The sequence below is a fragment of the Salvelinus sp. IW2-2015 genome, linkage group LG8, assembly GCF_002910315.2.
Source record: "Salvelinus sp. IW2-2015 linkage group LG8, ASM291031v2, whole genome shotgun sequence".
NCBI lineage: Eukaryota > Metazoa > Chordata > Actinopteri > Salmoniformes > Salmonidae > Salvelinus > Salvelinus sp. IW2-2015.
The window spans coordinates 53991047-54003844 of record NC_036848.1 but is presented as its reverse complement, the minus strand read 5'-3'; positions in this window follow the sequence as shown (position 1 = coordinate 54003844).

The window sequence follows — 12798 nt, the reverse complement described above, 5'->3', positions numbered from 1 at the left end:
GCGTGTACCTGAAATTAAGCACTCAGTCACGGTATTTGAACATTTTCCACATCAGCCCCTTCATTCTCCTTATTCTCCACATGCACCCCCATCACAGCTATTCTTTCCACTGTCAGAATGAAAGAGGAAGCCAGCCCTGCGCCCAGACTTGTATTCTGTGGTGAATATTGACTCATGTCTGGGTTTCGAATTTGGTAACCTACTAAAAGTTTAATGTAGAATTTTTTATTGTGTATTTATCGTAGATCGCGCCACACTCTACCAACTGAGCTAAAGAAGGGCCCCGATCTGGAGGGTCTACATCCTCCCTACCGGTGATGAAGGCTCATTCTCTCTCCAACTGACTGCTAGATCTTACATAATGACATCGCATAATAACATCACATAATGACATCGCATAATGACATCACATAATGACATCACATGATAACATCACATAATGACATCACATGATAACATCACATAATGACATCACATAATAACATCACATAATGACATCACATGATAACATCACATAATGACATCACATAATGACATCACATAATAACATCACATAATGACATCACATGATAACATCACATAATGACATCACATTATCACTGTTGAGACAATTGTTGCTTTGTTTATTTTCTGTTATTATTCCTTTCCTTCTTTCTGTTCCTGCTCGTCTTTCTTTCCTTCCCCAACTACTATTAAAGGTCATGAATCAATTTCCTATTGTCTGGGTGGAAAAGGAGGCGGCTGCCTCTGCCTCTGCTGCCGCTGCCTCTGCTGTGTGCTTTTGCGTGCGCGCGTGCGTGCGTTTGTGTGTTCATTCAATGTGCTTATGGACAACATGAATCAGGTTTTTGATACAAGGGGGCTGGCGCGGATTCAATGCAGTAAAATATTTCCCTTCCCAATACAGTGGGGTGCGGGATTACTGGATCCCTTGATAAAGATGAGCCAGCACCTTCCCCTTGTGAGGATAACGACACAGAGTCTTTTTCTAAAATGTTTTATGAGATTACAAAAACACATTGGGAGGGACCTTTCCAGATCCTTGATATCCTTCATCTGCACTTTTCAATTCAAACTACAGGCTTTCAATGGTGTACAAGTCAATGGTGTTCAAGCCATTGCAAAATGTGGATTCTGTGGTCAATTAACATTTAAAGTCCTGGACCTCGGTACCCTTCTCCGTATGTGACCAATGAGCAGCCATTTTAACTGCAAATATAAATAGTCTTAATTTGAAAAAAATCAACGACGGAGGGGGCCATGACTTTACATATTTTTTTGAGATATTTCTATTTGAATGTAATATGCATTTAAGATGACTGCCTCAAAACTTGTCTTGTCTTGCTGGAGGATCCACTTGCAGCAAAGTTTCAGCCTCTTGGCAGAGGCAACCAGGTTTTTTGCAAAAATGTCCATGATGTCGTTGACCTTACCGTTTTTTACAATCCCTTTGGCACTCATTTCGGAACCTTGATGTCATTTCCCAAAACTCTAGACACAAAACTCACGACCGATAATCAAAATGCACATTTTTCAAAACTCCAACACTTTTTCCAATTGCTTGGATACAATACACATAAAGCTAAGATCATTTGTTCATTGAACTAAAATCACCTGTTCAAAATGACACAACTTAACATCAAAGTATTACCATTTCAAAATGCAATTCACACATTACATCTGAGATGACTGTCTATTCATTTCATTACAATGATCTAACTATCAACTGACACAACTGCTCAAAATGATGAGTAACTGTTACATTAGTCTTAATGCATAGTTTTATGGAAACTGACAAACAATATTCCATGTTTAGATCATGAAAGTTTCAGGATAACGAGATCCATTGACATCAATTACCGTGGCACATGAACCAATTGGACTACATTATCTATGGATGTAATATTTCATCATCATTCTTTATCAGACACTGTTTCTATGGTCCCATGTACCACTTTTCCAGACCATGTTTTCAGATTTGACATTACTGTACACTCACCAGACACTTTATTTGGTACACCTATCTAGTACTGGGTAGGACCCCCTTTTGCCTCCACAACAGCCTGAATTATTCACGGTGTTGTACGTTAAGAGATTATCTTCTGCCCACCACTGTTATAAACAGCTGTTATTTGAGCATTTGTGGCCTTTCTGTTAGGTTGAATGAGTCTGGACATTCTCCTCTGACCTCTCTCATTAACAAAGTGTTTTAACCCACAGAACTGCCACTCAATGAATGTGTTTTGTTTATCACAACATTCTCTGTAAACTCTAGAGACTGTAGTGAGTAAAAATCACAGCTGTTTCTGATATGCTGAACCACCATGTGTGGCATCAACAATTATACCACGGTCAAAGTTGCTGAGATGACGCATCTTGCCCGTTCTAATGTTTGGTCGACAACTTAAGCTCTCTACTCTATATACTCTATATACTGAGTTGCAGGCAGCCACATGATTCGCTGTTCGAAGGAGCAGGCTATTTGCGTTAACAAGCAGGTGTACCTAATAAAGTGACCGGTGTATGTATGTAGGCCCTTGTAATTGCTTTTCCAATACTGCCAACTCGTTAATGATGATTGATTTCACATTGTGGTACGAGTATATAGGAAAATAAGTGGTATCCTCCTAAACTCAGCAAAAAAAGAAATCTCCCTTTTTCAGAGCCCTTTCAAAGATAATTCGTAAAAATCCAAATAACTTCACAGATCTTCATTGTGAAGGGTTTAAACACTGTTTTCCATGCTTGTTCAATGAACCATAAACAATTAATGAACATGCACCTGTGGAACGGTCGTTAAGACACTTACAGCTTACAGACGGTAGGCAATTAAGGTCACAGTTATGAAAACTTAGGACACTAAAGAGGCCTTTCTACTGACTCTGAAAAACACCAAAAGAAAGATGCCCAGGGTCCCTGCTCATCTACGTGAACGTGCCTTAGGCATGCTGCAAGGAGGCATGAGGACTGCAGATGTGGCCAGGACAATAAATTGTAATGTCCATACTGTGAGACGCCTAAGACAGAGCTACAGGGAGACAGGACGGACGCCTGATCGTCCTCGCAGTGGCAGACAACGTGTAACAACACCTGTACAGGATTGGTACATCCGAACATCACACCTGTGGGACAGGTACAGGATGGCAACAACAACTGTCCGAGTTACACCAGGAACGCACAATCCCACCATCAGTGCTCAGACTGTCCGCAATAGGCTGAGAGAGGCTGGACTGAGGACGTGTAGGCCTATTGTAAGGTAGGTCCTTACCAGACATCACCGGCAACTACGTTGCCTATGGGCACGAACACACCGTCGCTGGACCAGACAGGACTGGCAAAACGTGCTCTCCACTGTCGAGTGACGGTTTTGTCTCACCAGGGGTGATGGTTGGATTTACATTTATCATTGGAGGAGTGAGCGTTACACCGAGGTCTGTACTCTGGAGTCGGGTCGATTTGGAGGTGGAGGGTCCGTCATGGTCTGGGGCGGTGTGTCACAGCATCATTGGACTGAGCTTGTTGTCATTGCAGGCAATCTCAACGCTGTGCGTTACAGGGAAGACATCCTCCTGCCTCATGTGGTACCCTTCCTGCAGGCTCATCCTGACATGACCCTCCAGCATGACAATGCCACCAGCCATACTGCTCGTTCTGTGCATGATTTCCTGCAAGACAGGAATGTCAGTGTTCTGCCATGGCCAGCGAAGACTCCGGATCTCAATCCCATTGAGCACGTCTGGGACCTGTTGGATCGGAGGGTGAGGGCTATGGCCAATCCCACCAGAAATGTCCGGGAACTTGCAAGTGCCTTGGTGGAAGAGTGGGGTAACATCTTACAGGAAGAATTGGCAAATCTGGTTCAGTCCATGAGGAGGAGATGCACTGCAGTACTTAATTCAGCTGGTGGCCACACCAGATACTGACTTTTACTTTTACTTTTGACCCCTCTTTATTCAGGGACACATTATTCCAATTCTGTTAGTCACATGTCTGTGGAACTTGTTCAGTTTATGTCTCAGTTGTTGAATCTTGTTATATTCATACAAATATTTACATATGTTAAGTTTGCTGAAAATAAACGCAGTTGACAGTGAGAGGATGTTTATTTTTTTGCTGAGTTTATAACAACATAGACGTTGAGCCAGCAGGTGATCCAGGCCACAATAGAGGTCAAGCAGTGGGCGGAGGAAGATGTGGTGGTCAAAGGAATGGCAGGGGACAAGCACCCCTTCTGAGAAGTGGTCGTGGGCCTCGTTTGAGAGGTGTGGGGGAACGTGGTCGAGGACAAGGCCACGGACCAAGGCAGCGGCAAGAATAGCAAAGAGTGTCCAATGAAATCCGAGCAATAGTTGTAGACCATGTTGTAAATCATGGCATGACAATGACTGAGGCAGCTATAATGATTCAACCAAACCTCAGAAGATCAACCGCGGCCTCAATCATCAGAACTTTCCGCAATGGGAACCGGTAAGTCTTCAGCCTTCACTAAACATTAGGCTACTCTCAATTGTCAAATGACTGTATACTGCATGCCAATGTGTACCACAGAGTAGGTGATGTGACTAAGTGTGTTCTTACTGTAATTTTCCCTGCAGAATTGAGACTTGGCAAAATAGGGAAGGCAGAGGCAAAATTCTGACTGACCCAACAAGGGTGGGCTGTGGTCAATTTGGTTCGGGCCAGAAATGATATTCACCTTACAGAAATTCGGCAGCACATCTTGGACAACGGCGACATGTTCAACAATGTGGAAGCCATAAGTTTGCCGACTATTACACGCATGCTGAAAAGGCACCAGGTGTCTTTAAAACAACTATACCGTGTGCCTTTTGAAAGAAATGCAGACAGAGTGAAGCAGCTGAGTACTGGGTATGTTGAGGTATGTTCAGTTTCAAGATGCCTGTTGTGAAAAATTCCCCAAAGATTCTACATCATTGTAATCAGTAATTCTCTTTCCAAAATGTCTTTTTAGAGGGTGGTGGAGCTGGATGCTGACGAAAACCATCACAAATTCCTCTTTTTGGATGAGGCAGGTTTCGACCTGGCCAAGACAAGGAGGAGAGGTCAGAATTCATTGGCCAGCGGGCAACCATCCAAGTACCTGGACAGCGTGGGGCCAACATCACCATGTGTGCGGCTATATCGGAAGATGTTGTGGTGGGACGCAGACCTCGTATAGGATCATATAATGCAGCTCTCCTTGTAACCTTCCTTGATGAGCTAAATCAGGTCTGTAGAGCTGATGGCGTGACCTATGTCATTGTGTGGGATAATGTCAGGTTCCACCATGCTCAAATGGTGCAAGCATGGTTTCAGGCCCATCCACAATTTACCACCCTGTACTTACCCCCATACTCTCCTTTCCTTAACCCGATTGAGGAATTCTTCTCCACATGTTGTCCACGAACAAGCCACCCTTCTCCAGGCCATGGATGACGCATGCAATGACATCACGGCAGACCAGTGTCAGGCCTGGATTCGCCCGAAGATTCTTCCCAAGATGTTTGGCTAATTAAAACATCAATTGTGATGTGGATGAGAACCTGTGGCCAAATCCACAAGACAGGGTTGATGGAAATATAGAAGTACAGTAATCAACCCTTTGTTTTGCTTTTTACAGTAAGCCAGGTGAGGAACACTGCAGTTGACGTTTTACAGTAAGCCAGGTGAGGAACACTGCAGTTGACGTTTACCTGTTTTTTCTTTTTTTGTAGCTAATTATTTTTGCTTCGATGCAAAGTAACCTATGTTGTGATTTTATTGTATTTCATCAATACATTTCAGATTTTGTTCAATGACTCCACTGTGTCTGTAGTATTCTCTCTACTAGTCCTTTTACAGTGATGTATTTACGTGTAGTAGCATAATGAAACATGTGTCACATATTTTGTACTACAATATTTAATGATTGTACGAACAACTACACAGTGAAACTATTGGTATCTTGTGTGTGGGTGATCTAAATTAACGTTCCTATGGTATTTCATAATAAATGAGTTATTTGAACCAACGATTCTGCAAGTGCAAGGTTTCTTTAAAGATATGAATGCACAATGTTACAAATGATGACCGTTTTGAGTTTTGTGTCTAGAGTTTTGAATAATGACCACAAGGTTCTGAAATTAGTGCCAAAGTGATAACAAGGGTCCCAGGAGCACTGGAAGCAAAATAGCACCATAACATCAAACCATATTTTACAGTAGGGATGAGATGAGGTATTTTTTGCTGACCATAGCCATACCTACACCTACTGTGTGTGTGTGTGTGGTGTGTGTGTGTGTGTGTCTCAGTGTCTGTGTGTCTCAGTGTGTGTGTCTCAGTGCTTGTGTGTGTGTGTGTGTCTCAGTGTTTCTCTGTACGTGTAGTGTGTGCACTGTGTGTACTGTGTGTGTGTCTCAGTGTGTGTGTGTCTCTGTGCTTGTGTGTGTATGTGTGTGTGTAGTGTGTGTGCTGTGTGTGTGTGTAATGAGGTCATGTTGTCCACGAACCCGGTCATCAATCAGGACAATGGACCACTGCAGAACTCCCAGGGTTCAACCCTGGGTCGCACCAATCAGAACCATGGGAATTAACCCACGCTTTACCAGTTGTTCCGTTGTATTTCCTACCATGCCCAGACTGTTAGATCTGGCCAACTAATACTGTTCCACCATTTTCCTGTGCTTGGTGGTGATTGTTTGCGAGTGGGAAATTAACAAAGAAAGTAACACCCAAAGAGAACAAAGAGAACTAACGGTATATTTCCTGCAGCTGAAATATTAAGATATTGTTTCGAGCTAGTAATATGTCATGGCTTTATGAAAACCCATAATTAAATACACACAGAATGTGCGCCTAAAAAGTCAGCAGTATAATCACACGTGCTACTGCCTTCCCCGAAAGCATTCTGACGTTGAGGCACCCCTGACCCTAAAACTCCTTGAAATTGGATGGTTTGATTGCCTCTTTAAGAAAACACAAGGCAAAGAGGCAACAAGGCACAACTCTGTCCTCACCATGGGTCTGTGTAGCCTGCAAAGAATACCCTCTATACCTGAACTTCTCTCCTTCACCTGGAAGCAACACTGCGATAGGAGGTTTAGTATCTTGAACAATATTCAATACTACACTAAAAACAAATGGTTCTATATAGTGCCAAATAAGGGTTCTTTGGCTTGTAACCAAAGCGGAACCCTTTATGATGCTACATGGAACATTTTTTTGATGGTTCTATCAACAACCATGCTCCTCAGGTTCTAAATGGAACTTATATGGTACAAAAAAAAAATAACTTTAATAACTTCTTATGGCTGCAATCCCGTTAACGGGATGAWATGACAACAGCCAGTGAAAGTGCAGGGCGCCAAATTCAAACAACAGAAATCTCATAATTAAAATTCCTCAAACTTACATGTATCTTATACCATTTTAAAGGTAATCTTGTTGTTAATCCCACCAAAGTGTCCGATTTCAAATAGGCTTTACAGCGAAAGCACCACAAACGATTATGTTAGGTCACCGCAAAATCACAGAAAAACACAGTCATTTTTCCAGCTAAAGACAGGAGTCACAAAAAAGCAGAAATAGAGATAAAATTAATCACTAACCTTTGATGATCTTCATCAGATGACACTCATAGAACTTCATGTTACACAATACATATATGTTTTGTTCGATAAAGTTCATATTTATATCCAAAAACCTCAGTTTACATTGGCGCCATGTTCAGAAATGCCTCCAAAATATCCGGAGAAATTGCAGATAGCCACGTCAAATAACAGAAATACTCATCATAAACTTTGATGAAAGATACATGTTTTACATAGAATTCAAGATACACTTGTTCTTAATGCAACCGCTGTGTCAGATTTCAAAAAGCTTTACGGCAAAAGCACAATATTCAATAATCTGAGAACAGCGTTCAGCCACAAAAGGAAGCCATACAGTTACCCGCCAAATTGTGCAGTCAACAAAACTCATAAAAAGCATTATAAATCTTCACTTACCTTTGCTGATCTTCGTCAGAATGCACTCCCAGGACTCCCACTTCCACAAGAAATGTTTGTTTTTGTTCGGTAATGTCCATCATTTATGTCCAAATAGCTATTTTTGTTAGCGTGTTTGGTAAACAAATCCAAAGTCAGGAAGCGCGTTCACTAAAAGCAGACGAAATGTCAAAAAGTTCCGTAACAGTCAGTAGAAACATGTCAAACGATGTATTGAATCCATCTTTAGAATGTTTTTAACATAAATCTTCAGTAACGTTCCAACCGGAGAATTACATTGACTTCAGATGTGCGATGGAACAGAGCTCCCTCTCATGTGAACGCGCATGGTCAGAGCATGGTAAGGTCATGATAGACCTGACTAATTCCTTTCTCCATCGGCCCCACTTCACAGTAGAGGCATCAGACAAGGTTCTACAGACTGTTGACATCTAGTGGAAGCCGTAGGAAGTGCAAACTCATCCATATCCCACTGTGTATTCAATAGGGGCTTGGTTGAAAATCGACCAACCTCAGAATTCCCACTTCCTGTTTGGATTTTTTCTAAGGTTTTTGCCTGCCATATGAGTTCTGTTGTACTCAAAGACATCATTCAAACAGTTTTAGAAACTTCAGAGTGTTTTCTATCCAATACTAATAATAATATGCATATATTAGCAACTGGGACTGAGGAGCAGGCAGTTTACCATGGGCACCTCTGGGCACCTTTCATCCAAGCGACTCAATACTGCCCCTGCAGCCATAAGGAGTTTTAATATACATTTAAATGGTAGTAATTTGGCAGATGCTCTTATCCAGAGTGACTTACAGTTAGTGCATTCATCTTAAGATAGCTAGGTGGGACAATACACTCTTAAGCCTTAGCCCCACCCATCTCTTTAAGGAATAACATGTGAGGCCATGTGCTAAACAGAGTGAGTACGGTAGTGTAGTAAACAACCAAAGATTTCAAGACTAAAAGTGGTGAAAGTAGTAGCCTATAAAAAGGAAAAACTCCAGGTGAAAACACTCTTTATCTTGTCCTATGTTCTAATCTGACTTTGGTTCAGGTCATGTTGTTCTACACATTACAGTCTCTGGTAAACACACACTATATCAAATAAAATCTATGTTTATTTGTCACATGCACAGGATACAGAAGGTGTAAACGGTACAGTGAAATGGTTACTTGCACATTTGCATAGAAGCAATATCAAAAATAAAAAGTGTCCAGATAAAAATATGTTATAAATATTTTATCATTATTAGATAATGCTTAGCCAGACATACTTGTTTAAATTGATGGGTCATGTGAAAGAAACGCTATAACCACCCCCCAGCCACATCTAGCTAAGTGGACGGGTCACTATTGTCTAAACATGTACACATGTTCATGAAATACAATAGATGGCCATAATCACCCACAGCCACACACCTGGCTAATTTGATGGGTCAGGTAATCATCTGGCGAAGTGGAGTCGTTTGTTTAGACATGTAGCTAGCTAGCTAAACAATTAACCATAATCCCAACTCATACAGTACACACGGATTGTCATAGCTAGCCACCATGCATGAAATGCTGTTGTATGAATATGCAGGTAGCTACTAACCAACTAGGTTCAATGTTAGCTAGCTAACTAACATTAGGCTATAACTAGCAATGCAAATAGCTTTCTGAGACACAAAACATATAACTACACAGATCATAAACATAATGTTAGCTAGCAAGCCAGCAAGCTAACATTCGCTAGCTAGCGAACAATGCGTTTGAACTTGCAATGAAAACTACATTTTGACTAAATTTGAATATCTGAAAATTTTGCTAGACTCTTACCCATATACATGGCTGAATGCTTCACGGCAGACTGGAACCCCTAAAACAAAGTGAAAGATTTCCTGTGTCGTTTCTGTTTTGTTTGTAGCTTGTTTGGCCCGTTGTGTCAAGTCACTCCGGTTCACACCGTGTGCAGAAAGTAGTCTATCAAAACGTTTTCCCACTGCTCTTTGTCGATTGCGCCTGTGGGGTGGGTGGGGTGTACTCTGCTGTCCTAGCTTCAGGGGCATTCTGGTTCCACCATTGGGGTGGACAGAGAAGAGCTTTGACTGGGCTGAGAGCGAGGGCCAAGAGACCATAGGTTCTTGTTGTGTAGGGTTTGAGCATAGCCTGAGGGTAGGCAGGGGCAAGATCGACTTGCTGCTCTGTAGACAAGTACCATGGTTTTGTAGTGGACGCGAGCTTTGACTGAACGCCAGTGGAGTGTGCGGAGGAGTGGGGTGACATGGGAGAACTTCGGAATGCGATAATTGCTGGGGATTGATTGCACAAGCGGGGAGCCCAGGCAACAGCGAGCTGCAGAAGTCCAGACGGAAGATGACAAGTGCCAATGTGCCGCTTCCTGTGTGGGGTAGGGTCGTACTCTGTGGATGTTGCACAGCATGAACCTATATGTTCTTGGAGCTCCGTCTTGTCAAGGTTGAGCTTGAGATGGTGGGCCGACATCCAACCTGAGATATCTGTCAGGTATGCAGAGGTGCATGTCGCCACCTGGGTGTCAGAAGGGGGGAAAGAGAAAAGTAGTTAAGTGTCATCCGCATAGCAATGAAAGGAGATACCATGTGAGGATATGACAGAGCCAAGTGACTTGGTGTATAGAGAGAAGAGGAGAGGGCTTAGAACCGAGCCTTGGGGGACACCAGTAATGAGAGCATGTGTTGCAGACATAGATCCTCTCCACATCACCTGGTAGGATGCAATCCAACAGTGTGCAGAGCTTGAGACACCCAGATCTGAGAGGGTGGAGAGGAGGATCTGATGGTTCAAGGGGTCGAAGACAGTGGATAGATCGAGGAGGATGAGAACAGACGAGAGAGGGTCAGCTTTGGCAGTGTGGAGAAACTCCGTGACACAGAGAAGAGCAGTTTCGGTTGAGTGTCCTGTCTTGAAGCCTAACTGGTTAGGGTCAAAAATATCTTTCTGGAAGACATAGCTAAATAGTTGGTCAGAGACAGCACGCTCAAGTGTTTTGTGAAGAAAAGAAAGAAGGGATACCGCTCTATAGTTTTTGATGTCAGAGGGGTTGAGTTTGGTTTCTTGAGGAGGGAGCTACTCTGGCCATTTTGAAGTCAGAGGGGATGCAGCCAGTGGTCAGAGATGAGTTGATGAGGGAAGTAAGGAATGGGAGAAGGTCTCCAGAGATGGTGTCAAGCGGGCAGGTTGTCGGGCGGCCGGACATCACTAGTCATAAGATTTAATCTGGAGAGAGAGGGTAGATTGAGGAGCGGATGTAATCAACCTTCTTTTCAAAGTGGTTGACAAAGTCATCCGCAGAGAGGGATGAGGTAGGGGGAGAGCGTGGAGGATTAAGGTGGGAGGAGAAGGTGGAAAAGAGTTCCCTAGGATTAGAGGCAGAAAATTGAAATTTAGAGTGATAGAAGGTGTCTTAAAGCTGATAAAGAGGAAGAGAAGGTAGAGAGGAGGGAGGGAAAGAATGGTAAGTCCTCCGGAAGTTTAGTTTTCCTCCAGCAGCCCTGTTCTGTAAGCTCGCAATGAGTCACTCAGCCACAGAGCAGGAGGAGAGGGCTGAGCCGGCCGGGAGGAAAGGGGACAGTGAGAGTCATAGGATGCGGAAAGGAGTAGGGCTGGTGTGGTGACCATATTACCAACACACAGTCATGAGTCATGACTGCAGTAAAATTCCCTCTGGACATGCTTTGGTAGTACCCAAATGGCTAATGATCCGCGTAACTTGTAAAAATAATCTGCAACACTCAGTCCCCGAGTTCCAAACTGCCTCTGGAAGCAAGGTCAGCACAATGACTGTTCGTCGGGAGCTTTATGAAATGGGTTTCCATGGCCGAGCATCCGCACACAAGTCTAAGATCACCATGCACAATGTTATGTGCCGGGAGGAGTGGTGTAAAGCTCGCCACTATTGGACTCTGGAGGAGTGGAAACGTGTGCACTTTAGTGATGAATCACGCTTCACTATCTGGCAGTCAGATGGATGATTGTGGGTTTGGCGGATGCCAGGAGAACCCTACCTGCCCCAATGCATAATGCCAACTGTAAAGTTTAGTGGAGGAGGAATAATGGTCTGGAGTTGTTTTTCATGGTTTGGGCTAGGCCCCTTAGTTCCAGTGAAGGGAAATTTTAACCTACCTCATACAATGACAGTCTAGACAATTCTGTGATAAAACATTTTGGCAAACAGTTTGGGGAAGGCCCTTTCCTGTTTCAGCACGACAAAGCCCCTGTGCACAAAGCGTGGTCCATACAGAAATGGTTTGTTGAGATTGGTGTGGAAGAACTTGACTGGCATGCACAGAGCCCTGACCTCAACCCCATCGAACATCATTGGGATGAATTGAACGCCGACTCCGAACCAGGCCTAATCACCCAACATCAGTGCATGACCTCACTAATGCTCTTATGACTGAATGGAAGCAAGTTTCCCCAGCAATGTTCCAACATCTAGTGGAATGCTTTCCCAGAAGAGTGGAGGCTGTTATAGCAGCAAAGGGGGGGACCAACTCCATATTAATGCCCATGATTTTGGAATGAGATGTTTGTCCTGTAGTGTATCATCAAAACAGTAGGCCTACAGTACCTCACTGTGATGAGAAGTTCAACAGCAGGTTGAAACTGGGTGTAAAATAAGGTTGTTGATGTTTCAAAGCCTAACACAACGAAATGGACAACACTTTCTAAGGTGATGATTCATTAGAAACACCCATATTAGAGCTTATGGATAGGCTTATGAGGCTTTGTTAATCTTAGGTCTTCTGAGATCTCTTTTGTTCGAGGCATGGTTCACATCAGACAATGCTTCTTTAT